The sequence below is a fragment of the Heteronotia binoei genome, chromosome 5, assembly GCF_032191835.1.
Source record: "Heteronotia binoei isolate CCM8104 ecotype False Entrance Well chromosome 5, APGP_CSIRO_Hbin_v1, whole genome shotgun sequence".
Taxonomy (NCBI): domain Eukaryota; kingdom Metazoa; phylum Chordata; class Lepidosauria; order Squamata; family Gekkonidae; genus Heteronotia; species Heteronotia binoei.
In genome coordinates, this window is record NC_083227.1 from 12,476,482 (window position 1) to 12,503,909 (window position 27,428).

The window sequence follows — 27,428 nt, forward strand, 5'->3', positions numbered from 1 at the left end:
GTATTGCTCTACCCCACAATTCCATGCAGGAAGTCCAAAGCCATATTAGGATCCTGTGAATTTAGGGGGAGGTATTTGTGAGTTTCCTGCACTGTGCAGGGAGTTGGACTAGATGACCCTGGAGGTCCCTTCCAACTCTATGATTCTAGACGGCTGTCATTCACCTCTCCAGCTGTTTGGTTCCATGACCCCTGATGTGGCCTTACCCCTGTGTATGGTCCGGCTTGTCCATCAGGAAAGAGTCTCTTTTGCGTTCTAGTGAAGAAACTGTGACAGACTAAAACAAAAGGGTGATTTTGCAAAACGGCAGAATCGTTTGAAGAGGGGCAGAGAGAAAAGAGTGGCTATGATTGACAGCTCTTTTCCTAGCTCTCCCATTGGTTGGAACACGGCCACAAAGTTCTGAAGGAGGGGTTGGGTTTTGACAGTTGTGGTGGTTAAAAGGGAAGAAAAGATTCCTGGGAGAGAGACACTTGGGAGGTGTCTCAGGGAAGATCTCGAGGGCAGTGCCAAAGAGAGTGCGGTGCCAAAACAATATTCACCCGAATGTCCAAGAAGTATTTGCTTATTCCCACCCCGCTATTTCCAATCAATTTTGTTATTTTATTTAATTTTCTAATTAGTGTCCCAGTGCCTTTTCTGCTATTCCTGGAGAAAGTGACGGGAAAACCCTTCCTGAACAGAGGTAATTAATAGGGGTCCTTCACAAAGCGCAATTCTCAAACCAAACTTTGAGGTATGTTTTTTTTTTTGACCTGGGATCTTGAAATATCCTGGCTTGCTCCAACCCAGCTTCTGTATCACAGCCTCAGTGGATGCCTAGAAGGGGGACTGGCTCACAGCCCCCCAGTGAGCTTCAGGGTGGATTTGGGACACGAGAAGCTCAGTTCCTGCAACTGCCATCACATCACGATGCATTTCTGCCTCCGTGACGCTTCAAAATGGAAGCTGCGGTCAATCGGGTGCTAAAGCTTCCAAGATTATGTTGGAAAACGTAAGGGGCTCAAGAGGAGACCTCACATTCCACAGGTTGCCGCAGGGTGGGGGATGAACCCCTCGTAGCGCTCTGCCTGCAGTTAACCTCCAGCTCTCCCCTGGCTTCCTGGCGGGAGGCTGGCCTGGAGTCCTGAGAGGAGAGGCACACCTTGATCAATTGGCTGCCACCAAGCTGGCTCTTTTTATGGAATCAGACCACCAGGCCACTCTGCTTCTCCTAAGATATTACACCAATATATGGGCTCCTTTGCCCAGGTTTAAGGACAGGTTTAACGGGAGGGGAGGGGAGGGGGAGGGGAGGAGAGGAGAGGAGAGGAGAGGAGAGGAGAGGACAGGACATGGGGGGTGAGGGAAGGAAGGGACAGGAAGAGGATTCTTGGGCTTGATTAGAAGTGTCTATGTGGCCTCTCTTGCAGGGGACAGAAGCAAGCCAATGATTATCCAAACAGCACTGCAGTGCCCTGACAAAGGTGCCAACATTTTTTTGCACGGTCCGAGCCAGTTGGTATCGAAAACATAGCCACTTCCTCTTTTTTTTTTTTTACCATTCTCACAACATTTATTTTTCTATGAATGCTGAACGCAAGGCCTTAGTTCTCCTTCTCCTGCACAGTCTTTGTTCCCCGTAGTCTACAGGCTGCAATGAGACCAACTTTATGACCAGCTGGAGCATCTCTCCTCAGGGTTGAGGGCTTACGAATGCATTGGTGGTTACCACCACCAAAGGGATGTTCGACAGGACTCATAGCCACACCACAGACACGGGGCCAGCAGTTTCTCTTGGCCTTGTGTTTGTGATAAGCTCACCCAGCTTTCAAGATAGGTTTGTCAATACGGCCACCGCCAGCGCCAATACCGACAACTGCTCTGTTTGCTGTGCTGGGAGCCAGAAGGCAATTTTACCCTGTTTTTTTTTTTGTTTCAGGATTGTGGGAGACAACTATGGCATAGTTTCCAGAAGCACGAGCCAGTTTGCCACGATCACCAGGCTTCCCTTCAAGACAACAGACAATGGGGCCTCCTGGCAGAGTGCCAACAGGTAGCGCATTGCCAACATGAGCTGAGCCTTTTTGCCACAGCACACAAACTGTCCTGTATGAATGCCCTCAGCTGCAATGAACAATTCTGTTCGTTTCTTAAACCTATATGGATCACGGAAAGCAATCTTGGCAAGAGGGGCTCCTCAGCCAGGATCATGAACGATATCCTTCACAATGCCCTTAATATCGCCCTGCCTCTCAGCAAAGTCGGCAGCTCTCAGCATTGCTGGACCCTTCCCGTGCTTCACGTGGGCCCTGAACACAGACCCAGCACCTTTTCTCTGGCCTCGGATGACACAGCCCATTGTGTACTCAGCCGGATCATCGCCCCTTCCTAGCAGAGACTGGTGACATCGTCCCAAAACACAAATGAAAAACAGAACAGGCAAGCGTGGCGCAGGGGAGGGGGCGGGGTAAGATCCGGATTGCTGCCTTCAACCATCCAACTTGCTGACGTATTAAATGACTCCATCTCTAAAGACAGGTGGTTGTTGACAAAGGAGAAAGGTGACGGAAGAGAGGGACTGACAAGGCCGACATTGGCGCCACGTGGTCTTTATGGGAAGGCCTCTGAAAGAGAGGTTCATGTTACCCACTAATGGCTGAACCAGATGCTGCAGGGAAGACTCTGTGCTATGTGATTTAATGTCTGGACCATACTTTTGCCCTTTGTTGTGGGGATTTTCCTGTTGATGTTATTTTAGAAAATAGACTGTACAGCAAAGAGGAACAAAAGGTGCCTCTTCCTGGGCCAAGTTGTCGGTCCATCTAGCTACGTCCCGTCTCTGTGGTTGTATTTCAGTGGTAGTACAGCTGATGGGCAGGCAGATGGTCCGGGGTCAATCTGGGATGTCAATCTTCTCCTCCTGCAGAACTTTGTTATTCTTTGCAAAAGCCGCAAGGGCCATGCTTCCTTGTGCACCTGCAAATAATAATATACTATGAATATAAATTGTGTGACACTATGTGAAATGTCAGGGAGATGGGGTGGGAGAGCAGGAGGTAGGAAGGATATAGGGTTTGCATGGGCAGGAAATTTTCCCTCGCTCAATGAGCCATTTCCGGTCTCACTTTCCCAGTTCTTTTTGGGCAGAATGACTGCCATTTGCAGGGCTTTTTCAGCCTTCTTAAGACGTTTCTTATGGCTTTGAAAATCTGGCAAACCCTTGGCCACGCTTCTTTGTTGACCCCTATAATATACTATGAATGTAAACTGTGTGACACCCCAGGTGCCTCTAGCAGAACCAACGTCTTTCAAGGCGGAGAGATGCACCGCTGGGTTCCCTCCCCACGCCCACTGCCTTCCTCTCCTCTCCCTTGGTGCCTCGACCAGGTTTCTGGCCCCAGCTGGCTGGACTGGGCCCTGGAGTGGCCAGAGGAGGGGAGCAGCCCCGGCCTTCCCTCACCCCCCACCTACCTAGAGGGGGAAGGGCTGGAGGCTCTTTCCCTCGGCTCTTCCAGCCTCGATGGGGAACGGCTTGGCAGCCGGCCACATAACTCTGCCCCTAGCATCTCCAAGTCCTCTCCCTGAAAAGAAAGGCGGGAAAGCAGCCCAGCCTGGATGGTGAAGGGCTTGGCGACCTCTCCCTTAGCTCATTGGCCAGCCTGGATGGTGAAGGGCTTGGCGACCTCTCCCTTAGCTCATTGGCCAGCCTGGATGGTGAAGGGCTTGGCGACCTCTCCCTTAGCTCATTGGCCAGCCTGGATGGTGAAGGGCTTGGCGACCTCTCCCTTAGCTCATTGGCCAGCCTGGATTGTGAAGGACTTGGCGACCTCTCCCTTAGCTCATTGGCCAGCCTGGATTGTGAAGGGCTTGGCGACCTCTCCCTTAGCTCATTGGCCAGCCTGGATGGTGAAGGGCTTGGCAACCTCTCCCTTAGCTCATTGGCCAGCCTGGATGGTGAAGGGCTTGGCAACCTCTCCCTTAGCTCATTGGCCAGCCTGGATGGTGAAGGGCTTGGCGACCTCTCCCTTAGCTCTTCTAGCCTTAATGGCGAACAGGTTGGCGGTCGGCCACACAACTCTTCCCCGAGCATATCCAATGCATCCTCTCCCTGCAAATTACTGGGAGAGAGTGAAAGAGAAAGGCAGGAAAGCAGCCCAGCCTGGATGGTGAAGGGCTTGGCGACCTCTCCCTTAGTTCATTGGCCAGCCTGGATGGTGAAGGGCTTGGCGACCTCTCCCTTAGCTCATTGGCCAGCCTGGATGGCGAAGGGCTTGGCGACCTCTCCTTAGCTCTTTGGCCAGCCTGGATGGCGAAGGGCTGGCGACCTCTCCCTTAGCTCATTGGCCAGCCTGGATGGTGAAGGGCTTGGCGACCTCTCCCTTAGCTCATTGGCCAGCCTGGATGGTGAAGGGCTTGGCGACCTCTCCCTTAGCTCATTGGCCAGCCTGGATGGTGAAGGGCTTGGCGACTCTCCCTTAGCTCTTCTAGCCTTAATGGCGAACAGCTTGGCGGCCGGCCACACAACTCTTCCCCGAGCATATCCAATGCGTCCTCTCCCTGCAAATTACTGGGAAAGAGTGAAAGAGAAAGGCGGGAAAGCGACCCAGCCTGGATGGTGAAGGGGCTTGGCGACCTCTCCCTTAGCTCATTGGCCAGCCTGGATGGTGAAGGGCTTGGCGACCTCTCCCTTAGCTCATTGGCCAGCCTGGATGGTGAAGGGCTTGGCAACCTCTCCCTTAGCTCATTGCCAGCCTGGATGGTGAAGGGCTTGGCGACCTCTCCCTTAGCTCTTCTAGCCTTAATGGCGAACAGCTTGGCGGTCGGCCACACAACTCTTCCCGAGCATATCCAATGCATCCTCTCCCTGCAATTACTGGAGAGAGTGAAAGAGAAAGGCAGGAAAGCGGCCCAGCCTGGATGGTGAAGGGTTTGGCGACCTCTCCCTTAGCTCATTGGCCAGCCTGGATGGTGAAGGGCTTGGCGACCTCTCCCTTAGCTCATTGGCCAGCCTGGATGGTGAAGGGCTTGGCGACCTCTCCCTTAGCTCATTGGCCAGCCTGGATGGTGAAGGGCTTGGCGACCTCTCCCTTAGCTCATTGGCCAGCCTGGATGGTGAAGGGCTTGGCGACCTCTCCCTTAGCTCATTGGCCAGCCTGGATGGTGAAGGGCTTGGCGACCTCTCCCTTAGCTCATTGGCCAGCCTGGATGGTGAAGGGCTTGGCGACCTCTCCCTTAGCTCATTGGCCAGCCTGGATGGTGAAGGGCTTGGCGACCTCTCCCTTAGCTCATTGGCCAGCCTGGATGGTGAAGGGCTTGGCGACCTCTCCCTTAGCTCATTGGCCAGCCTGGATGGTGAAGGGCTTGGCGACCTCTCCCTTAGCTCATTGGCCAGCCTGGATGGTGAAGGGCTTGGCGACCTCTCCCTTAGCTCATTGGCCAGCCTGGATGGTGAAGGGCTTGGCGACCTCTCCCTTAGCTCTTCTAGCCTTAATGGCGAACAGCTTGGAGGCCGGCCACACAACTCTTCCCCGAGCATAATCCAATGCATCCTCTCCCTGCAAATTACTGGGAGAGAGTGAAAGAGAAAGGCGGGAAAGCGGCTCTGTGGGGTCGATTGTGACGTCGCCGCTGCTGCTCTGTGATGTTTGGCTCACTCTCCCCCCCTCCTCCCCGCTGAGGGCTGAGACGGTGGTCTGGGGTGGGGAGGGGCGAGAGACTGGAGGCAGGGGGGGAGCAAGAGTCCACTCCTCCCCAAAAGCCAAGCCTTTCCCACTTTGCCTTCTATCCTCCTTTGGGTTGCCAAGTCCTATTCAAGAAATAGCTGGGGACTTTGGGGGTGGAGCCAGGAGACTTTGGGGGTGGAGCCGGGAGCAAGGTCGAGACAAGCATAACTGAACTCCAAAGAGAGTTCTCTGGCCATCGCATTTAAAGGGACCGCACGCCTTTTAAATGCCTCCCCTGCTTTGGAAATAATAAAGCATGGGGGGCACCTTCTTTGGGGGCTCATAGAATTGGACCCCCTGGAGCAGGCCCCAGCAGCGAACCGTCCGGGCTGGCAGAGCTTCCGAAGCCGCCCGACTCTCACTGCGGTCGAGCGGGGGACCTCCCCTCCGTTCATGGTACTAATACGGCTGTCCGGAAGGATAACATTTGGAGCATCAAGCAGCCCTGTCCAACTGGGCAGACTCACAGACTGGTTTGGAGGAACAGGCTGCAATCCTAAAACCTGGAAGGAAGCCCCCCTGACTCGGATGACTGTAGGTCGACCTGCTCCAGATCGTGGAAAGGGAGAGGGCTACAGTAGGGTTGCCAGCCTCCAGGTGGGGCCTGGAGTGTCAATTATATTTGACAGGAGTGACAGTTTATAGTACATGCTGTGAAAGTGAAACTGGTGCTAGAGGCTAGATCATCTAGATGACAGTAGGTGGCTGGGTGCCAAGGGATTGCATCAGCCAGAAGCACAGTCAGCATGACACAGCAAGATGCTGATTGGTTCCTCAATGTATAAATGTACAGAGATACTTTGGTATGTGTGGGTTAAGGAAGTTGGAGTGCAGCGGAGCATACTGTCGCATTGGAGAGTGAGAGGTGTAAATAAACTGTATATAGTGGTTTTACAACTGCTGTGTGCAACCTTCATTCTTGCATCACTAAAGATCATCCTCTTGAACTCTAAGCGCATCTCCCGCTTTGACAACTGGTCTCCAGCTGGCAGAGATCAGCTCCCCTGGAGAAAATGACTGCTTTGAAGGGTGGACTCTAGGGCACTGTCGCATGCTGAGGCCCCTCTCCTCCCCAAACCCCACCTTCTCCCAGAGTCACCCCCAAAGCCGCCAGGTATTTCCCAACACAATCCTGCTGGCTGCTTAGGGGAGGGGGGGGGGTGGCCAGTTGCACAAAGTTCGGTTGCCTGCAGCAGCTCCCCCCATTGGCTCAAGGAGGGTCAGCCAGGCCCTCGAGGGGGGTGGGACCGGACTTGGTAAGCGGCGCGGAGAAGAATCCATCCGAAGGGTCTGAGAGGAACTCCCCTGAGCAGCCTTCTAGAAACAACACAACAGAGAACAAGTCCCCCTTGGAGGTTTTTTCGGACCATTCGATTTATTGGCCCCCCAGGGCTTTATTTGTAGAAAAAGCCAGGGGTCGTTTTGTAGAAAAATAGGTGGTGGAGCTCATCCAGAGATTGTTATCCAGCTGCATCTACTATTCAATGGGGAGGAGGTGGAACCCTCCGAAAGGTTCAGGAGCTGTGCTCCTGTGAGCTCCTGCTGAATCTGAGGCCTGGGAAACGCCCAGCAGGAACTCATTTACATATTAGGCCTTACCCCCTGACATCACCATCATTTCACACAGGAGCTTTTTTGCATATTAGGCCACACCCTCTGATGTCAAGCCTGCTGGAACTGTGTTCCTTTGCGTTCCTGCTAAAAAACAGCCCTGTTGGCAACAGTGTGTGTGCTACGTTTTGTCCTTTTTTGCCGTGTATATAATACATATGACAAAAAAGTTGTAACACCCAGTGTTTTGTGTATTTCCCATGCGTTTGTGTGTAATGGTTTCCATTGGGAAAGGGAGATAGCTGGTGTTTGGGGGGGCTTTTGAACCCAGCCGCTCTCCAAGGGGCAGCGCTCCAGCTGCTCTCCTGCACTGCCTGGCTACAGCTGCTCTCCTGCACTCTGTTCTTCTGGGGCCAGGACTAGGCAAGCGCCTGTTTCCCGGGATGCTGGAGGCTGCTCGCGGCCAGTAATTAAAGCCATCGAGAGGAAACTGGCAAGTCTCCAGTGCTCAAAATGCTCAGGGCCAAAGAAAGGAGGCGCAAACGCGTACCAAAGCGATCCTAGATGGAGACACGAATCTGCTTCTACTGAACCGGACCCCACTTGGTCCCTTCAGGTCAGCCCTGCCTCTCTTCAGACTGGCAGCCTTTCCCACCACCCCTGACCACCACCACCCGGCTTTTTTTGGGGGGGCTGTTTTTTGAGGTAGAGGCATCAAATTTCCAGCCTCTCTTCAAAACCCCCTCCAAGTTTCAAAGAGATTGGACCAGGAGGTCCAGTTCTGTGAGCCCCAAAACAAGATGCCCCTATCCTCCATTATTCCCAGTGGAGGGAAGGCATTTAAAAGGTGTGCGGTCTCTTTAAATGTGATGGCCACAACTCCCTTTGGAGCTCAATTCTGGTTGTCACTACCTTGCTCCTGACTCCACCCCCAAGAAGAAGAAGAAGAATTGCAGATTTATACCCCGCCCTTCTCCCTGAATTAGAGACTCAGAGCGGCTTACAATCTCCCATATCTTCTCCCCCCACAACAGACACCCTGTGAGGTGGGTGGGGCTGAGAGGGCTCTCACAGCAGCTGCCCTTTCAAGGACAGAGGCTCAGAGCGGCCTACAATCTCCTTTCCCTTCCTCCCCCACAACAGACACCCTGTGAGGTGGGTGGGGCTGAGAGGGCTCTCACAGCAGCTGCCCTTTCAAGGACAGAGGCTCAGAGTGGCCTACAATCTCCTTTCCCTTCCTCCCCCACAACAGACACCCTGTGGTGTGGGTTTGGCTGGAGAGGGCTCTCACAGCAGCTGCCCTTTCAAGGACAGAGGCTCAGAGCGGTCTACCATCTCCTTTACCTTCCTCCCCCACAACAGACACCCTGTGAGGTGGGTGGGGCTGGAGAGGGCTCTCACAGCAGCTGCCCTTTCAAGGACAACCTCTGCCAGAGCTATGGCTGACCCAAGGCCATTCCAGCAGGTGCAAGTGGAGGAGTGGGGAATCAAACCCGGTTCTCTCAGATAAGAGTCCACACACTTAACCACTACACCAAACTGGCTCTCCTGGCTCCACCCCCAAAGTCCTCAGATATTTCTCGAATTGAACTTGGCAACCCTGGATATGGCCCTGACCTGGATCGCTCAGGCTGAGAGGATCTTGTCAGACTTCGGAAGCTAAGCAGGTTTGGACTTGGCAAGTATTTGGATAGGAGACCACCAAGGAAGTCCAGGCTTGCTACACAGAGGCAGGGAACGGCAAAGCACCTCTATTTCTCTCTTGACTTGAAAACTCCCACGACGCGTTGCCATCTGTAAGTCTTCACATTATAATGAAGAAGATGTCGGGAAGAAATATTTTTTCCGTTTATACACTCTGCAATATATAATTATCCGTGATATATACAATCATGTTATATAATCCCTCTTTTCCTCTTTGTAGCCCCTCTATACTATTAATTTCCTGACAGACACACAAAGGACTGGAGCCTCGTCGATTAGAATAAAGCCACAAGACCACCAGCCTTCAAAGCCATGGCGGTGGAAAGAACCATCAAGTGTCAGCTTCACTTCCGTTATGCATTTATAGTCAAGATGTGACATTTAAAACTTAAACCTCATCCTGCTTCTGTGTTGCAATACATTTATATACAATTTTTGAACTGTTTCTGATCCTAAATTTGACTCCTGCTCACATAATACACAACCCATCTCTCCTCAGATTTTGGAATTGATCTGTTTCTCAAATAGAGAGTTACTACCACGTAGTCCCCAGGTTTGTTTCAATATGTAGTCTGCAATTTTATTTTCCCATTCTTCTAAGCATGGGAAAATAAAATTGCCCCAGGCAGCCACCTGGTTTGCCTAGTTGGGGCCTGGCCTGGCCTTGGGTTAGCCATAGCTTTCGCAAGAGTTGTCTTAGAAAGGGCAGCTTATGTTTTTTTTTTAAAATAATAAAAAGCTTTATTAATATAAAGTTCAAGATACAAGTATGAAAATGCATCGGCAGATGTGTAGTATGTACCCATATACAGCGGGAAGATGGATATAAACAAAGTTAGTTATTAAAATACAGGTTACAACAACAGTTGACATGACATCAGTATAGCATGATATGGGTCATTAGGATTTTTGCTGTCCTTTGAGACCTTGTCAATAAAGGGACGCCATTTACACACAAAGTCCAGAGAAGCAGATTGGGAGGTGTTACGAGGATCTAAATCATGAGTGAGTTTATCTAAGACAAAGTAGTCCCACAGCTTTAGCCACCATGCCTGCCTTGATGGAGGATTTTGCTGTTTCCAAACCGAGGCGATTGCAAATTTGGCCGCCACAAACATATGTGAAATTAAATCCTGTTTGTGTAGGAATACGCGAAGTGCCTGTATGATTCAGGAGAGCATATTCCGGCGTGAATGGGGGAGAAAATGAGGTGAGGTCATGTACTTCTTGGTAGATTAGTCTCCAGAAATTATTTATGATGGGGCATAGCCACCAGGAGTGAAAAAATGTGCCTCTCTGACCGCAGTTCTTAAAACAAAGGGGAGAAATTGAGCAGGAGTGTGATAACTGTACCGGGGTCTTATACCAACGTGTGAGAACTTTAATGGCTTATGTGAGAGCTCTCTCAGCTCCACCCGCCTCACAGGGCCCCAGATGGAAGTTTCTACCAGAGAAACTGCTGAATTGCAACTAACGAAAATCAAGACGATATTTCTGCGTTTGGATTTCAAAAACATTGTTCTGGAGTTCCTTTACCACATCACAATGCTTGAATAACACTGACAGGGTTAAAAGCAGAGAGCCGTTTGCTAGAGAGGCTAGGCGAGGGGGGCGGAGAAGAGAAGGAAGGGGGAGGATTCTCTTCTGAAAGGGCGAAGAGAACAGAGAGGGCTGCAGAGAAGACACAGCAGGGGAAAGCCGTGCAGCCCCAGGATCCCGGGAAGGTCTCCTTAGAAGTAAGGCAGGGGGGGGGGGGGTCAGCTTTGCTTAGGTCCGGGAGGGGGTGGGGAGTCCGGGATCCTCATGCTCAGCCAGGGTTTGCACAGGGTTGGCAACTCCAGGGTGGAAAATCCCTGCTCAAGAAGCATTTTAAGGTTAGATGCTGAGCTGTCAACATTTAGTCCACCTCTCGGTGATGTCAGGGGGTGGGTGGCGTATGCGAATGAGCTCCGGCACCTCTTTTTCTACAAAACGACGAACCTGACATTCTGTCGCTGGTCATTTTAATCTGCCAAATACCAAACAAAAAGCTGCCTTTTTTTGGGTTGGGTAAGTCTAAAAGGGGCAGGGGGGACGGGAACCCCTGCCTGTGTTGCAATCGGCTGCAAGCCCCGTCCTCCTGAGACCCAGATGTCTGCCCAGTGTGGGGCCGGGGCTGCCAGCTGGTGTCCCAGGCCCACCCAGCAGAGGAGTGGGAAACTGGAAAAATGGCTGCCGAGATGCAGAGAGCCTAGCCATGCCAGGGAAGACCATGGGGAAAGCACCAGTGCCCACTCCTCCTCTGACCGACAGAGAGGGGCGGGGCATGCTGATGTGGCCACACCCCCTGCCATCAGCCTTCCACAGACACAGGGCCAGGAGGAACAAATGGCACATGGGCACACATCCCTGTGAAGACGGTGGCGTGAGTGATTTAAACATGTCTAAAGAGCCTAACAGAGATGTTTAACTTTCCCAAAAAAAACACACAAGGCTACATATTTAAAACACCTTTGTATGTAATATAACAAAATAATACTAAGCCTGGTCTACAAAGCACAAGAAGCACTTTTATTCTGATCCGCCAGGGCAATTCTCACGTGTCCCATGAGCGTATGAAGGTTTGTGATATTTGGTGGTGTCGCTCCATTCTGATTGTTCATTGTGTCACGTCTGTGTCTCTCCTTCCCCCCCCCCCAGAGAGAAACGTCTCTTCACAGCCAAGGGAATCAAGGCCTCTTTTCACAGATGGAGGAGACTCAGTGGAAGGGGCAGGAGATGGAAGAGCAGGACCAAGGAGGACCTGGAACTGGCAAGACAGCAAGCAAAGGCCCCCTTCTCCTCCAAGCTGGGAGCAGTGTTGAATTCTGGGAAAGAGTTGTGCCAGAGATCCTGGCTAAGGATGCCATGGCCTCAGATGTATACTGCCAACGCTTCCGGCAGTTTCTCTACCATGAGGCCAATGGGCCCCGAGAGGTTTGCAGCCAGCTCCATGGACTTTGCAACCAGTGGCTGAAGCCGGAGAGGCACACCAAGAAGCAGATCCTGGACCTGGTGATCCTGGAGCAGTTCCTGACTCTCCTGCCCCAGGAGATGCAGTGCTGGGTCAGAGGATGCGGGCCGGAGACCAGTTCTCAGGCAGTGGCCCTGGCCGAAGGTTTCCTCCTGAGCCAGGCAGAGGAGAAGAGGCAGGCAGAACAGGTGAGGGGGATTTCCACCAATATGTCCAATTCAAGCATTGATTCCTGGCTTCATCCTGAAGTTTCCCTGCCAGGTATTTGTCCAAGAGTTAATTATCCAAATGGGAGATTTTACAGCCTCCTTCAGCAGGCTCTTCTGCTAGACAATTTCTGATCCCTCCAGATAACTCTCCAGTTCTGCAGATGGAAGGATGAAAAGTCATAGGAATGGGGCAGGATCTGTTCCTTGGTCTATTGCATCCCATCTCTTACCCATCTCCCTCACTGCTCCCTGATCTCATCAGATCTCAAAACCTAAGCAGGATCAGTCTCTCAGCTAGTATTTAGATAGGTGACCCCCAAGGAATACCAGGGCAGTGACACAGAGATATGGACGTGAGTCAACAGTGTGATGCGGTGGCTAAAAAGGCAAATGCAATTTCGGGCTGTATCAACAGAAGTATCGTGTCCAGATCACATGATGTGATGGTATCGCTTTACTCTGCTCTGGGAAGACCTCACCTGGAGTCTTGTGTTCAGTTTTGGGCACCACAATTTAAGAAGGATATAGACATGCTGGAAGAGGTCCAGAGGAGGGCGACAAAGATGGTGAGGGGTCTGGAGACCAAGACCTATGAGGAAAGGTTGAAGGAGCTGGGGATGTTTAGTCTGGAGAGGAGGCGGCTGAGAGGTGATAGGATCACCATCTTCAAGTACTTGGAGGGCTGTCATATAGAGGATGGTGTGGAATTGTTTTCTGTGGCCCCGGAAGGTAGGATCAGAACCAATGGGTTGAAATTAAATCAAAAGAGTTTCCGACTCAGCATCAGGAAGAACTTCCTGACCGTTAGAGCGATTCCTCAATGGAACAGGCTTCCTCGGGAGGTGGTGGGCTCTCCTTCCTTGGAGGTTTTTCAACAGAGGCTAGATGGCCATCTGACAGCAATGAAGATCCTGTGAATTTGGGGAAAGTATTTGTGAGTTTCCTGCATTGTGCAGGGGGTTGGACTAGATGACCCTGGAGGTCCCTTCCAACTCTATGATTCTATGATTCTAAATGGCAAGGGCAAACCACTGCTGAAATGTGTCTTGCCTAAAAAACAAGTCTGGCCTGCCATCTAGTGGTGCATGACAGTAAAAGAATTAGACCTTTGGCTGCTAGACAATCTTTACACCTCCTGGCTATACTACAAATACTAAGCAAAAAACAAACAAGCAAAAAACCAATGATGGGATCACAGTTGAGATACACTGTAAGAAACACAAACCATAACTGGCTTTGCTCACTGTGCTGGATTCCTCGTCTGATGAAGTGTGCTTAAGAGCACAGGAAAGCTGACATTCTAAATAAAAATTGGTTGGTCTTAAAGGTGACACTTGACTCCTGCTTTGTTCACCTGCTTCAGACCATTCTGCCCCATGTTGCATTCTGGGCCACTGCCTACCAGCTCTGTATGGCTCTGCTCAGCTGTGTGTAGCTTTGCTCACTGTGCTGGATTCCTCGCCTGAGGAAGTGTGCTTAAGAGCACACGAAAGCTGACGTTCTAAATAAAAATGGGTTGGTGTTAAAGGTGCCACTTGACTCCTGCTTTGTTCGACTGCTTCAGACTAACACAGCTGCCCACTTGTGATATGTATAGGCTACCATGCTTATGAATTTCACAACAACAGACAGTAAAGAAACAATTTTCAACAGAGCTCATTGTTATTTAGTCAAACAGCGTCCAATTAACTAGTTACAATAAAAGACGCTGTGACGCTGTAACCAGAAACTGAAGACGCACAGGGCCTGCGTCAGGTGACCTGAGGGTGGGGGCCAAGTGCTCGGATCTCTCAGGGAGGGAAAGTCTGGGAGTGAAAGCAAACTGCTGAGGCAGTCTTTCAGTCTGTTGGTGTCTGACAGAGTTGGTGCCTGTCAGAAGTCTGTCAGAGTTGGAGCCTGACAGGGACTGAGAGGGTCAGTTCGTGCCTGACAGAGGCTGAGAGGGCGGCTGATTCTTTGAAGGAGCTTGGGACAGTGGCGGGAAAGTCTTCCAAGAGAAGAAAAGCTGACTGCAAGCTCGAGAATAACCAGCTAAGAGGGCTGTGTGTGGAACAAGTGTGAGTCAGTCAAGACCTGTACGGTCACAGACACCTATCTACATCTCTGAAGGACTAGTGAAGAGGTGGAGGGCACGGATGTGGGTCTAAGAAACCAGAAGGGCTAGGAGGAGAGGCTCCAGTCGAGGGGTGAGACTTGGCACATCATTCCCAAGAGGCCAGACCTTTGCTAGAGGTGGAGAGTGTGTACTATAGGGAAACTGAGAACTGGAAACTGAGAGACTCAAGAAAGAAAAAGTTAATGTAAAGCCTGAAACAACTGAGCAATGTGTTAGCCTGTGTAAATATCTCCCATATCCCCAGTTTAAGACTTTGTGTTACAATAAATTCTGTGGTTTGCGTTAAAGTTTCTCTGGAGCCTATATTTGGAAAAAAACTAACAAAGCTGCTGTGGTTCCCTACGAAGTGAATTATATTTCCATCAGATAAATAAAGTAAAATACCCCGAAGAGACTGATATAAAGAGATCGGGTGAGGCCGTGAGGCGGGCGCGGCTATAGACGCGTTTTGTGTTGCCACTTCATCAGCACTGTGAATGTCTTCTTGTCGAGCTGTATGTCGTGAAGGAGTAAGCCAGTATCTTTAAAAAAAAAAAAAAAAACACGTGCAAAGCCTTCCTCTTCATTGCTGGCCAAAACACACTCCGCGAGTATGCAGATGGTTTGTCGTTTTTGAATAATAAAAGAATATATATTTTTAAAAAATTGAAAGTTGTTTTTTTGACTGCCTCTTTTCGTGAAATTCATAAGTAAAAGTATGGTAGCCTGTACATATTGCGGTTATACCGCATACACTGCCAGACGCTAATTAATTCATTTCCCCTGCTGCTTTTTCAGATGTGGGAACCATCCCTGAAGATAGAAGTAACGTTTCCTGAGGTGGCAGGAGCTTACGTGAAGCAAGGGGAGAGAGGGCAGGCCAAGGAGGGTGCCCAAGATGCCCTCTCCTCTGGTAAGGAAGGACTCTTAGGCTGAGAACAGACGGGCAATCTGGGACGGCAGGGAAGCGGCGCGAATCGGGACAGCTCAAAAAGAGCCATCCCGGAACCTCCCCATGTTCACCCACATGCCGCCAGCATCCCGTCCGTGAGGCGGCTGGGTGCTGCTGCACAGGAAGGTGGCCTTTGTTTTCCCTTGTGGGGGGGAAGCGTTGGTGCACATGAGTGCACTAGCGCTTTGCTTGGTCTCAATAATAATTTTAAAAACCCGGAAGAGCTTGGGGCAGCTTGACAGCTCCAGACTGCCAAGTCGCCTTGCGTGCGCCCTTCCCCATCCAGACGGCATTCTGGCGGCTGGCGGCCGGCTCAGATATTTGCTACCGTTTTCAAAGCAATAGCTTTTTGAGCTGGGCGGAGCGGCCGGAAGGACGGGGTGAGTGCGGGATGGGGACTCCCAGCCGATGTTTGCGTGTGGAGGGATTTTTGGGGGCCGACTTCAGAGGCGTCTCTGAGTTGGCCCAAAGTGCCGGTCTGTAATCAGCCTTAAGGAGAGCCAGTTTGGTGTAGTGGTTAAGTGCGCGGACTTTTATCTGGGAGAACCGGGTTTGATTCCCCACTCCTCCACTTGCAGCTGCTGGAATGGCCTTGGGTCAGCTATGGCTCTCGCAGGAGTTGTCCTTGAAAGGGCAGCTGCTGTGAGAGCCCTCTCAGCCCCACCCACCTCACCGGGTGTCTGTTGTGGGGGAGGAAGGGAAAGGAGATTGTAGGCCACTCTGAGCCTTTGTCCTTGAAAGGGCAGCTGCTGTGAGAGCCCTCTCAGCCCCACCCACCTCACAGGGTGTCTGTTGTGGGGGAGGAAGGTAAAGGAGATTGTGAGCCGCTCTGAGACTTCGGAGTGGAGGGCGGGATATAAATCCAATATCTTCTTCTTCTTAATGTCTGGATATGATTGGGGTAGCCAGTGCATTTGATGGGTGGAGTGTTGACACCGGGGGAGGGGGGATTACACACTTCTTCACCCGACAAAGCTTTAACTTGCAGAACTCGATGCCCACTAATCAAACCAATTTATGGAAGGCAATTCTTCACATTAATTAAAATGTTCATATCTCACCCTCCTTCCATAAGGTAGACAAATCTTGGCAGAGCTATTCAACCCGGTGGATAAAGGGAACCTCCATCTTCTGGGGCAGCAGAGCTCTGAAAAAAACCTTTGGGGGAGCCAATAATAATGGGAGAATTTGGCTTCGGTGCCCATTCCTATAGGGATATGTGGCAGACTGCTGTGGGAAACAGGATGCTGAAATAAACTGGTGGGCTGTGGGCTTGCACCCCCCTGGGCATAAGGAAGGGGTTTGGAACAGATGTGGTGTCCTGGTGATGTTGCATTTGGCTGAAAATCTGGTTGTGAAGACAGCGTTCATGCAACGACATTCCCATCCGCCTCTCCCCACTCCCCCATGCCTGACTCAGGCCTCACAGAAGTCGGAAATATGTTGGCTCATAGGTACCAGCTCATGGGTACCTGGTTTCTCACTCATGGATACCTGCTTCTTCTCTAAGGCTCACGGGTACCTGGTTCTTCTCTAAGGCTCATAGATACTTGGTTCCTCTCTAAGGCTCATGGGTACTTGGTTCCTCTCTAAGGCTCATGGATACCTGGTTCTTCTCTAAGGCTCATGGGTACTTGGTTCCTCTCTAAGGCTCATGGGTACCTGGTTCCTCTCTAAGGCTCATGGGTACCTGGTTCTTCTCTTCCTTGAAGATAGAAGCAACATTCCCCAAGGCAGAAGGAGCTTCCTTGGAGCAAGAGGAGAGCAGGCAGGCCCAGGAATGTACCCCAAATGCCTTCTCCAGCTTGGTATAGTGGTTAAGTGTGTGGACTCTTATCTGGTAGAACTGGGTTTGATTCCCCACTCCTCCACTTGCACCTGCTGGAATGGCCTCAGGTCAGCCGTAGCTCTTGCAGGAGTTGTCCTTGAAAGGGCAGCTGCTGTGAGAGCCCTCTCAGCCCCACCCACCTCACAGGGTGTCTGTTGTGGGGGAGGGAGGGAAAGGAGATTGTAGGCCGCTCTGAGCCTCTGTCCTTGAAAGGGCAGCTGCTGGGAGAGCCCTCTCCAGCCGCACCCACCTCACAGGGTGTCTGTTGTGGGGGAGGAAGGGAAAGGAGATTGTTGGCCGCTCTGAGCCTCTGTCCTTGAAAGGGCAGCTGCTGAGAGAGCCCTCTCCAGCCCCATCCACCTCACAGGGTGTCTGTTGTGGGGGAGGAAGGGAAAGGAGATTGTAGGCCGCTCTGAGCCTCTGTCCTTGAAAGGGCAGCTGCTGTGAGAGCCCTCTCCAGCCCCACCCACCTCAGAGGGTGTCTGTTGTGGGGGAGGAAGGGAAAGGAGATTGTAGGCCACTCTGAGCCTCTGTCCTTGAAAGGGCAGCTGCTGTGAGAGCCCTCTCCAGCCCGACCCACCTCACAGGGTGTCTGTTGTGGGGGAGGAAGGGAAAGGAGATTGTAGGCCACTCTGAGCCTCTGCTTCAGAGAGAAGGGCGGGGTATAAATCTGCAATTCTTCTTCTTCCTCCTCTCCCTCTCCCAGAATTTAGTAAAAAGTGATAAAATTTATTGAGGGTACATAGGGTGAGGTTTCACATCCCTGGAAAAGGGGTGCATGGAGCAGGGTACCAACAAGCAAATGGAATGGGAAACACTGTTTCTTTCTCTTACTAACAGGCAGCGGAGAGATGCTGTTGTGCTGTCCTCTTTTCAGAGGCGTGGAAACAGCTGCTGCACCTGCAATCCAGGTAGGGAATTTGAGCAAGGGACAACCTGGGTCCTCCTCCTCCGTCCTCAGGGGGGCTTTTGCTCCTGCAATTTCTGCAAGATGTCCCGGTGAGAGAGGCTCTGAACGCCACTCTCACCCATGCCGACCCATACATCCTTTACCTTCCCGGACTACTCCCTTCCAGTGTGCAATCGCTTCCTGGTGCAATCCCTGATGAGGAAATCTGCTTTTTCTTTCAGGGTCCCTTCTCCTTTGAGGAGGTGGCCGTGTCTTTCACCGTGGCAGAGTGGGCCCTGCTGGATCTGGACCAAAGAGCTCTCTATTGGGAAGTCATGCTAGAGAACTCTGGGAGCGTGGCCTCTCTGGGTAAGGCTCTTTCAAAGGTGACAAAGGTGCAAACTGCTGCCGTTATGATGAGGCTTGTATCAAAATACTGAACAGGAACGCAGCGTTTTGACTCCTGTCCTCCTACGTGCCCAGAGGCAATTGAGACCAGTGTTGTGGCCGTCACCCAAGCCAGAGAAAAGGCCCTCAGAAAGAAGCCGGATCTTCATTTCTCTGTTACCAGTCTTGAAAACGTACCCTTCCCCCTGGAATTACAAACAGCCTCTCTGACTGTGCTCTGGAAATGATCTGTCCCCCGAATACTAGTTGGAATTGTAGGCTTTAATGTTGACCATGCTTCTGTGTTCCCTGAAGGATTTTTACTCTTATATGTATTTCTTCCTTCTCCCATGTAATAATCCCCACCCCTTGCAAAAGAAGCCAGAATTATAAGAGAAACTATGGTGGAAAGAAACAACTGCCTTGCATCCAAAGAAGGGCTAGAGGAGGGGTGTCAAACATGCAAATTAGGCCCCCCGGAGGACTCCTATCAGGTCCATGAGCAACTGGCATCTGCTTCTCCTTCTCCCTCTCTCTTGCTTCCTTCTGCATAACAGTTTGCTTTGCAAGGCTTGCTCAATCACACAGCAGAGCTACAAAGCAAAACTTCTATTTTCTCCATTGGCTGTCTCCTCCCTTGGAGATTAAGGGAGGAAGGCAAAGCTTGTTTTTTCCAGGCTCTCTCCATCGCACAGCAGAGCTACTGAGCCAAACCTCATTCTGTTCTATTAAACGGATCAGCGCCACCAAGTAATAGACAGTCTTTCAGTTTGCAGAAATATATTGCAAGAATTGTGTACAACACAAACCAAACAATACCTGCCACGATGGGAGCACATTCAGCCAGTGCTGAAAGAGCTGCACTGGCTACCTGTTGTGTTCCGAGTTCGCTTCAAGGTGTTGGTATTGACCTTTAAAGCCCTTTATGGTCAGGGACCTGCTTATCTACGGGACCGCCTTTCTCCATATATCCCCCAGAGAGCACTGCATTCAGGGGCAAAAAACTTACTGTCCGCCCCCGGACCAAAAGAAGCCAGGTTATGCGTGACAAGATCTAGGGCTTTTTCGGTGGCAGCACCAGAGCTTTGGAATACTCTTCCAGAAGCCATAAGGGCCCTGCGGGATCTGGCTGCGTTCCGCAGGGCCTGTAAGACCGAATTGTTCAAGCAGGCCTTCGATGCTTGACGGAAAGACGGCTGCCACCGGACATCACGTAGAATGCTGGTGATCACTGTTCGGAAATTCAATGCCGCCTATATTGTACGGATGCAGCACTATATAATGGTTTTAAAATTGTAATATGTTTTTAAAAACTGAAAAATGTAAATTATGGTTTTGTATGTTTTATTGGTTTAACTGTATGGACATGATGTTGTGAGCCGCCCTGAGTCCGCTTGCGGAGAGGGCAGGATATAAGTTGAACGTAATAAATAAATAAATAATACAATAACGATAAAGGTTGGCGGTGCTAGGACCTTTTAAAGTAACAGAAAGGGCCAAAGGGGCCAAAATCCCCCAAAGGGGCCCAAATCCCCCATTCCCAAATGAATAGATATAAGTTCAAACTTGGAAATAGTCCAACTGGAATTCATAAGATTTGGACTTATATCTATTCATTTGGGGAAGGGGGATTTTGGCCCCTTTGGGGTTACATTAAAAGGTCCTAGCATCGCCAACCTTTATCATTATTGTATTCTTTATTTTGTGTTGTACACAATTCTTGTAATATATTTTTGCAAATTGAAAGACAGTGTATTACTTGGTGGCTTTGATCAGTCTACTAATTGCAACAAGTGCCCTTCAAGCAGCATCATTCCCTTCTATTGGCTGAGGCTCCTCCCTCACCTGTCCCCTGGGGAAGGAAGGAAATAGACAGAGTTTCCTTTGCCTAGTTCTCTGGATCCCATGGGAGAAATTCAAAGAAAGCACATTTAAGACCAACGAGTGCTAACATTTTAAGCAAGTTTTAAGTTTTAAAATATATATATATATATATTTAATTGTGTTTGTGTGTGTGTGTCCTGTATAAAGTTTATATCTCTGCTAAAGAGCCAGTTTGGTGTAGTGGTTAAGTGCGCGGATTCTTATCTGGGAGAACCGGGTTTGATTCCCCACTCCTCCACTTGCACCTGCTGAGATGGTCTTGGGTCAGCCATAGCTCTGGCAGAGGTTGTCCTTGAAAGGGCAGCTGCTGTGAGAGCCCTCTCCAGCCCCACCCACCTCACAGGGTGTCTGTTGTGGGGAAGGAAGGGAAAGGAGATTGTGAGCCGCTCTGAGCCTCTGTCCTTGAAAGGGCAGCTGCTGTGAGAGTCCTCTCAGCCCCACCCACCTCACAGGGTGTCTGTTGTGGGGGAGGAAGGGAAAGGAGATTGTGAGCCGCTCTGAGCCTCTGTCCTTGAAAGGGCAGCTGCTGTGAGAGTCCTCTCAGCCCCACCCACCTCACAGGGTGTCTGTTGTGGGGGAGGAAGGGAAAGGAGATTGTAGGCTGCTCTGAGCCTCTGTCCTTGAAAGGGCAGCTGCTGTGAGAGTCCTCTCAGCCCCACCCACCTCACAGGGTGTCTGTTGGGGGGGGAGAAGGGAAAGGAGATTGTAGGCCGCTCTGAGAAGACTCTGTCCTTGAAAGGGCAGCTGCTGTGAGAGCCCTCTCAGCCCCACCCACCTCACAGGGTGTCTGTTGTGGGGGAGGAAGGGAAAGGAGATTGTAGGCTGCTCTGAGCCTCTGTCCTTGAAAGGGCAGCTGCTGTGAGAGTCCTCTCAGCCCCACCCACCTCACAGGGTGTCTGCTGTGGGGGAGGAAGGAAAAGGAGATTGTGAGCCGCTCTGAGCCTCTGTCCTTGAAAGGGCAGCTGCTGTGAGAGTCCTCTCAGCCCCACCCACCTCACAGGGTGTCTGTTGTGGGGGAGGAAGGGAAAGGAGATTGTGAGCCGCTCTGAGCCTCTGTCCTTGAAAGGGCAGCTGCTGTGAGAGTCCTCTCAGCCCCACCCACCTCACAGGGTGTCTGTTGGGGGGGGAGAAGGGAAAGGAGATTGTAGGCCGCTCTGAGAAGACTCTGTCCTTGAAAGGGCAGCTGCTGTGAGAGCTCTCTCAGTCCCACCCACCTCACAGGGTGTTTGTTATGGGGGGGGGAAGGTAGTGGAGATTGTGACCGCTCTGAGACTCTGAGATTCAGAGTATAGGGCGGGATATAAATCCAAAATCTTCTAAACCTTCTACCTATTCTTAAAGAGGGACACACATGGCCTGGCCCAAAATGGCTCTGCCCAACAAAGTCTCATTTATGTCCGATCCAGCCCTCATAACAAATCAGTTCGACCCCCCTGGGCTAGAGAGTTCCTCAAGTGGATCTCAAGAGAGGTTTTCCTTCCCAAGTGGGCTGGCTGAGGGTGAGTATCCTTCACGGTTATGTCAAGAGAATGGGCAAGGAATACCCCATGGGATTTTTCTGCTTCACTTCTAAGCAACTTTTAGTTTGGTAGAATTATAAAGCCCACTGGATAAGGCCGGAGTGAGGCCTGAGGCCTGGAATCTGGAGATTCAAAAAACTTCTTCTGGACAAGAACTCGGCTATGGCCTTTGAAAGGTTATGGTAGTCTTAAATCCTGGATATTCTGGGGAGAGGTGGGAGGTTAGTTAATGTCAGCCAAGGTGGACAAGGCCAAAGGACTACCAATCCTTCCTAATGCATCCTTTGGACCTTACTTGCTGTCCTCTGTTCTAATACTATCTCTTTATTCCAGCAGAGGATGATCAGAGGAACGAGGAGGTTGAGGAACTTCATCCACAATTGCCAGCTAAAGTTAATAATGAAAGCTTGGGAGGAAACGTCAGGAATCGAGGCAGCCCTAAGAGGAAGAATGAAAGCTGTTCGGTTGAGAAGAGAGATGGAAGAATGAATAATGTGTGTTTTCCAAAGTACAATATAATAAAAACAAGTAAATCCATTCAGCGTGGACCGCACTTCAAATATAGATCACAGTTTCTTGAGGATCAACAAATACAAAGAGGAGAGAAGCCTCTTGAATACTCAGAGGGGGGAAAGAAATTCAGTTTGAATGGGGATCTTCAATATCATCAAAGAATACACACAGGGGACAAAACTTTTGAATGTTCAGAGTGTGGAAGGAGATTCAGTCAGAGCAGCCGCCTTCAATATCATCAAAGAACACACACAGGGGAGAAACTGTATGAATGCTTAGTGTGTAGAAAGCGATTTAGTACAAGTGGCACTCTTCAATCACACCAAAGAACCCACACAGGGGACAAACCTTTTGAATGCTCAGAGTGTGGAAAGAGATTCAGACAGAGTGCCACTCTTCAACGGCATCAAAGAGTCCACACAGGGGAGAAACCTTATGAATGCTCAGAGTGTGGAAAGAGATTCAGTCAGAGTAGCAATCTTCAAGAACATATAAGAACCCACACAAGGGAGAAACCTTTTCAATGCTCAGAGTGTGGAAAGAGATTCAATCATAGTCGCAGTTTTCAACTGCATCAACGAACCCACACAGGAGAGAAACCTTTTGAATGCTCAGAGTGTGGAAAGAGATTCAGTCGGAGTAACCATCTTCAAGAACATAAAAGAACCCACACAGGGGAGAAACCCTTTGAATGCACAGAGTGTGGAAAGAGATTTGGTCATAGTCGCCATCTTCAAATGCATAAAAGAACCCACACAGAGGAGAAACCATTTGAATGTTCAGAGTGTGGAAAGAGATTCAGAGAAAGTTGTAATCTTCAAGTGCATCAAAGAATACACACAGGGGAGAAACCATTTGAATGTTCATTGTGTGGAAAGAGATTCACTCAGAGTACCCATCTTCAGTATCATCAAAGAACACACACAGGGGAGAAACTATTTGAATGCCCAGAGTGTGGAAAGAGATTCACTCAGAGTAGCCATCTTCAAGAGCATAAACGAACCCATACAAGGGAGAAACCCTTTGAATGCTTAGAGTGTGGAAAGATATTTAGTACAAATCGCTATCTTCAGTATCATCAAAGAACCCACACAGGGGAGAAACCATTTTGAGTTCTCAGAAGGTGGAAAGAGATTCAGTCAGAGTAGCCATCTTCAAGAACATAAAACTACCCACACAAGGGAAAAACCGTTTAAATTCTCAGAGTGTGGAAAGAGATTCAATCATAGTCACAGTCTTCAACTGCAGAAAAGTACCCACACAGGAGAGAAAACGTTTGAATGGTCAGAGTGTGGAAAGAGATTCAGTCAAGAGTAGCCATCTTCAAGTGCATAAAAAAGACGCACATGGGAGAAGCCAATGCTCTGAGTGTTGAAAGAGATTCATTCTGAGTGCCCATCTTCAACAGCATCAAAGAATCCATACAGGGGAGAAACCATTCGAATGTGTGACACAGAAGAGCGTTGGACAGAGTGTTGGACCGAATGGGTCATTGGCCTGATCCAACATGGCTTCTCTTATGTTCTTATGTGACACAGAGTGTTGGACTGGATGGGCTGTTGGCCTGATCCAACGTGACTTCTCTTATGTTTTTATGTGACACAGAGTGTTGGACTGAATGGGCCATTGGCCTGATCCAACAGGGCTTCTCTTATGTGACACAGAGTGTTGGACTGGATGGGCCATTGGCCTGATCCAACATGGCTTCTCTTATGTTCTTATGTGACACAGAGTGTTGGACTGGATGGGCTGTTGGCCTGATCCAACGTGGCTTCTCTTACACACACACACACATATAGATATATAGATGTAGATATAAGATAGATAGATAGACAGACAGACAGACACATACATACATATACACATACATACATACTGTGGCTAATAGCCACTGATGGACCTCTGCTCCATATTTTTGTCTGCTCCATATTTTTATCTTCTCTTATTTCTGCATTTTCTTCTCATGTTCTAATCATGGTCAACTCTATTCCAGTAGTTTTATATAATTAGGTATCTTCTTCATTTCTAGTTGCTTTCACAAAGGAATTTATCATATCACATTTTGGTAGTCTTATTAGTTTTGTAGTTGCATCAATCTCACTATTCTCCTACTGTCAACGATTCCCTCCCCTTAAAACTTTTATTATGATTTCAATATAAGCCTGATAAATTTCTTTATTTTGCTACACACGGCTTGCTGTTTGCGTATATTCGATTGCTGGATACTATGAGTTGTATCATTGCCCAATGGTGGAACCAGCTACCAGAGGAGGTACGGGCCCTACGGAGGCTTAATCAGTTCCGTCGGGCTTGTAAAACCGTCTTCTTTCAGCTGGCCTTTTAAGGTGGAACCATTGCACCATCACCATAAAAACGATGTTTATATGCATATCAAGACTGTAGCACCATCTTATGTTAGATTGTAATTTTAAACTATTAATTTAAATGTTGTTTATATGTAATTGTATTTTAATTGCTAATTGCTTTGAATTTTATTGTTGTATCATGGTACAATGTACTATGTCATGTAAGCTGCCCTGAGCCTGCTTCGGTGGGGAGGGCGGGATATAAATTAAAATTTATTATTATTATTATAGCCCGACAGGGCCACACAGTTCAGTGATTCAAACAATTGGCATTATTATATCACCTTCTCAGGGGTGGCCAAACTGTGACTCAGGAGCTACATGTGGCTCTTTTACATATATTGTGTGGCTCCTGAAGGTTAAGAAGAACAGTTTTGGGCTGTATCAACAGACGTCTAGTGTCCAGGTCACGTGAAGTGACGGTATACCTTTGCTCTGCTCTGGTAAGACCTCACCTGGAGTATTGTGTTCAGTTTTGGGCACCACATTTTAAAAGGGATATAGAAAAGCTGGAACGGGTCCAGAGGAGGGCGCCGAAGATGGTGAGGGGTCTGGAGACCAAGTCCTATGAGGAAAGGTTGAAGGAGCTGGGCAAGTTTAGCCTGGAGAGGAGGCGGCTGAGAGGTGATAGGATCACCATCTTCAAGTACTTGAAGGGCGGTCCTATAAAGGATGGTGTGGAATTGTCTTTTGTGGCCCCAGAAGGTAGAATCAGAACCAGCAGGTTGAAATTAAATGAGAAAAGTTTCTGGCTCAACAGTAAGAAGAACTTCCTGACCGTTAGAGCAATTTCTCAGTGGGACACGCTTCCTCGGGAGGTGGTGGGCTTGCCTTCCTTGGAGGTTTTCAAACAGGCTAGATGGCCATCTGACAGCAATGAGGATCCTGTGAATTTAGAGGGAGGTGTTTGTGAGTTTCCTGCATTGTGCAGGGGGTTGGACTAGATGACCCTGGAGGTCCCTTCCAACTCTATGATTCTAATGCAGGCTTACTCTCCACTAAGCGTGCTTAGCATTGGGACCTCAGTCATCCTCTGAGATCTATCCCATATAATAATAATAATAATTTTTTATTTCTATCCCGCCCTCTCCGCCGAAGCAGGCTCAGGGCGGCTCACAACATAAAATACACTGTACATCAATTTATACTTATAAAAACATGGTTAAAACAAAATTATAGATTATTAAAATTAACATTTAACAATGTGGCGTTCTAAACATTAGATCTTCAGTGGAATTCAGTAACTAAAAGCATTTTCAGCAGCATTTCCTAGCTTTGTCATTAGTTGAAGGCCATCTTGAAAAGGTGGGTCTTACAGGCCCTACGGAATTGATCTAAGCATCGTAGGGCCCGCACCTCCTCAGGGAGTTGATTCCACAGCAGTGGAGCTGCGACAGAGAAGGCCCGATCCCGGGTGGCCTTCAATCTGGCCTCCCTTGGCCCAGGGACATTCAGCTGTTTTTTTCCAGCTGACCTCAGCGCTCTCTGGGGCTCATATGGGGAGAGACGGTCCCTCAGGTAGGTAGGTCCTCGGCCATATAGGGCTTTAAAGGTGATAACCAGCACTTTGTAGCGAACTCGGTATGCCACTGGCAGCCAGTGCAGTCTGCATAGCCCCGGCTGTATGTGCTCCCACCTTGGGAGCCCCAGCAACAGCCTAGCCGCCGCATTCTGCACCAGCTGCAGCCGCCGAGTTCGGCACAAGGGCAGCCCCATGTAGAGGGCGTTGCAGTAGTCCAGTCTCGAGGTGACCGTAGCATGGATCACCATTGCTAGGTCACGGCGCTCCAGGAAGGGGGCCAACTGCTTCGCCCGTCGAAGATGAAAGAACGCGGACTTGGCAGCGGCCGCTATCTGTGCCTCCATTGATAATGAAGGCTCCAGAAGAACCCCCAAGCTCTTGACCTTATGGGCTGCTTTCAGCAGCACACCGTCAAAGACTGGCAAGGGCATTTCCCTTCCCAGAGCACCGCGACCCAAGCAAAGGACCTCTGTCTTCGTTGGATTCAACTTCAGCCCGCTCAGTCTGAGCCAACCTGCCATGGCTTGCAGTGCTAGGTCCAGGTTTTCTGGGACGGAGTCAGGCTGGCCATCCATTAGTAGATAGAGCTGGGTGTCATCAGCATATTGATGGCACCCAAGCCCGAACCTCCGGGCAATCTGGGCAAGGGGGCGCATATAGATGTTAAACAGCATCGGGGAGAGAACTGCCCCTTGTGGCACCCCGCACACTAGTGGATGCCTCCGGGACTGCTCTCCCCCAATAGCCACCCTTTGTCCCCGTCCATCAAGGAAGGAGGAAAGCCACTGTAAGGCCAACCCCCTAATCCCTGCGTCGGCGAGCCGGCGGGCCAGTAGCCGACGATCGACCGTATCAAATGCGGCTGACAGGTCCAACAGCATCAGCACCGCCATGCCGCCTCGATCCAGATGCCGCTGGAGGTCATCCACCAAGGCGACCAGCACTGTCTCCGTCCCATAAGCTGGACGAAAGCCGGACTGGTGGGAGTCTAAGGCGGAAGTGTCATCCAAAAAACTCTGCAACTGTGACGCCACTGCCCTCTCTATAACCTTACCTAAGAATGGTAGGTTCGAGACCGGTCGGTAGTTCGCCAATTCGGCCGGATCTGCTGTACTCTTTTTTAGGAGAGGGCGGACCATGGCCTCTTTCAAAGATGTTGGAAATTGCCCTTCCAAGAGGGATCTATTTATGATATCCCATACAGGATATCTAAGCTCCCTCTGGCAAGATTTAATTAGCCAGGAGGGGCATGTGTCAAGGTCGCAAGTTGTAGGGCGTACAGTTGAGAGGAGTGAAATAATGAAATGAGCT

General features: G+C 50.0%; 1 protein-coding gene and 1 pseudogene across 7 annotated transcripts in view; both read right to left on the bottom strand.

Moving 5' to 3' along the window:
• LOC132571063 (zinc finger protein 883-like) overlaps positions 1-27,428 on the bottom strand; it is a 661,721-nt gene that overhangs the window by 120,254 nt on the left and 514,039 nt on the right. The window lies entirely within an intron of this gene.
• Positions 1,527-2,356, bottom strand: LOC132571124 (large ribosomal subunit protein uL2-like; annotated as a pseudogene).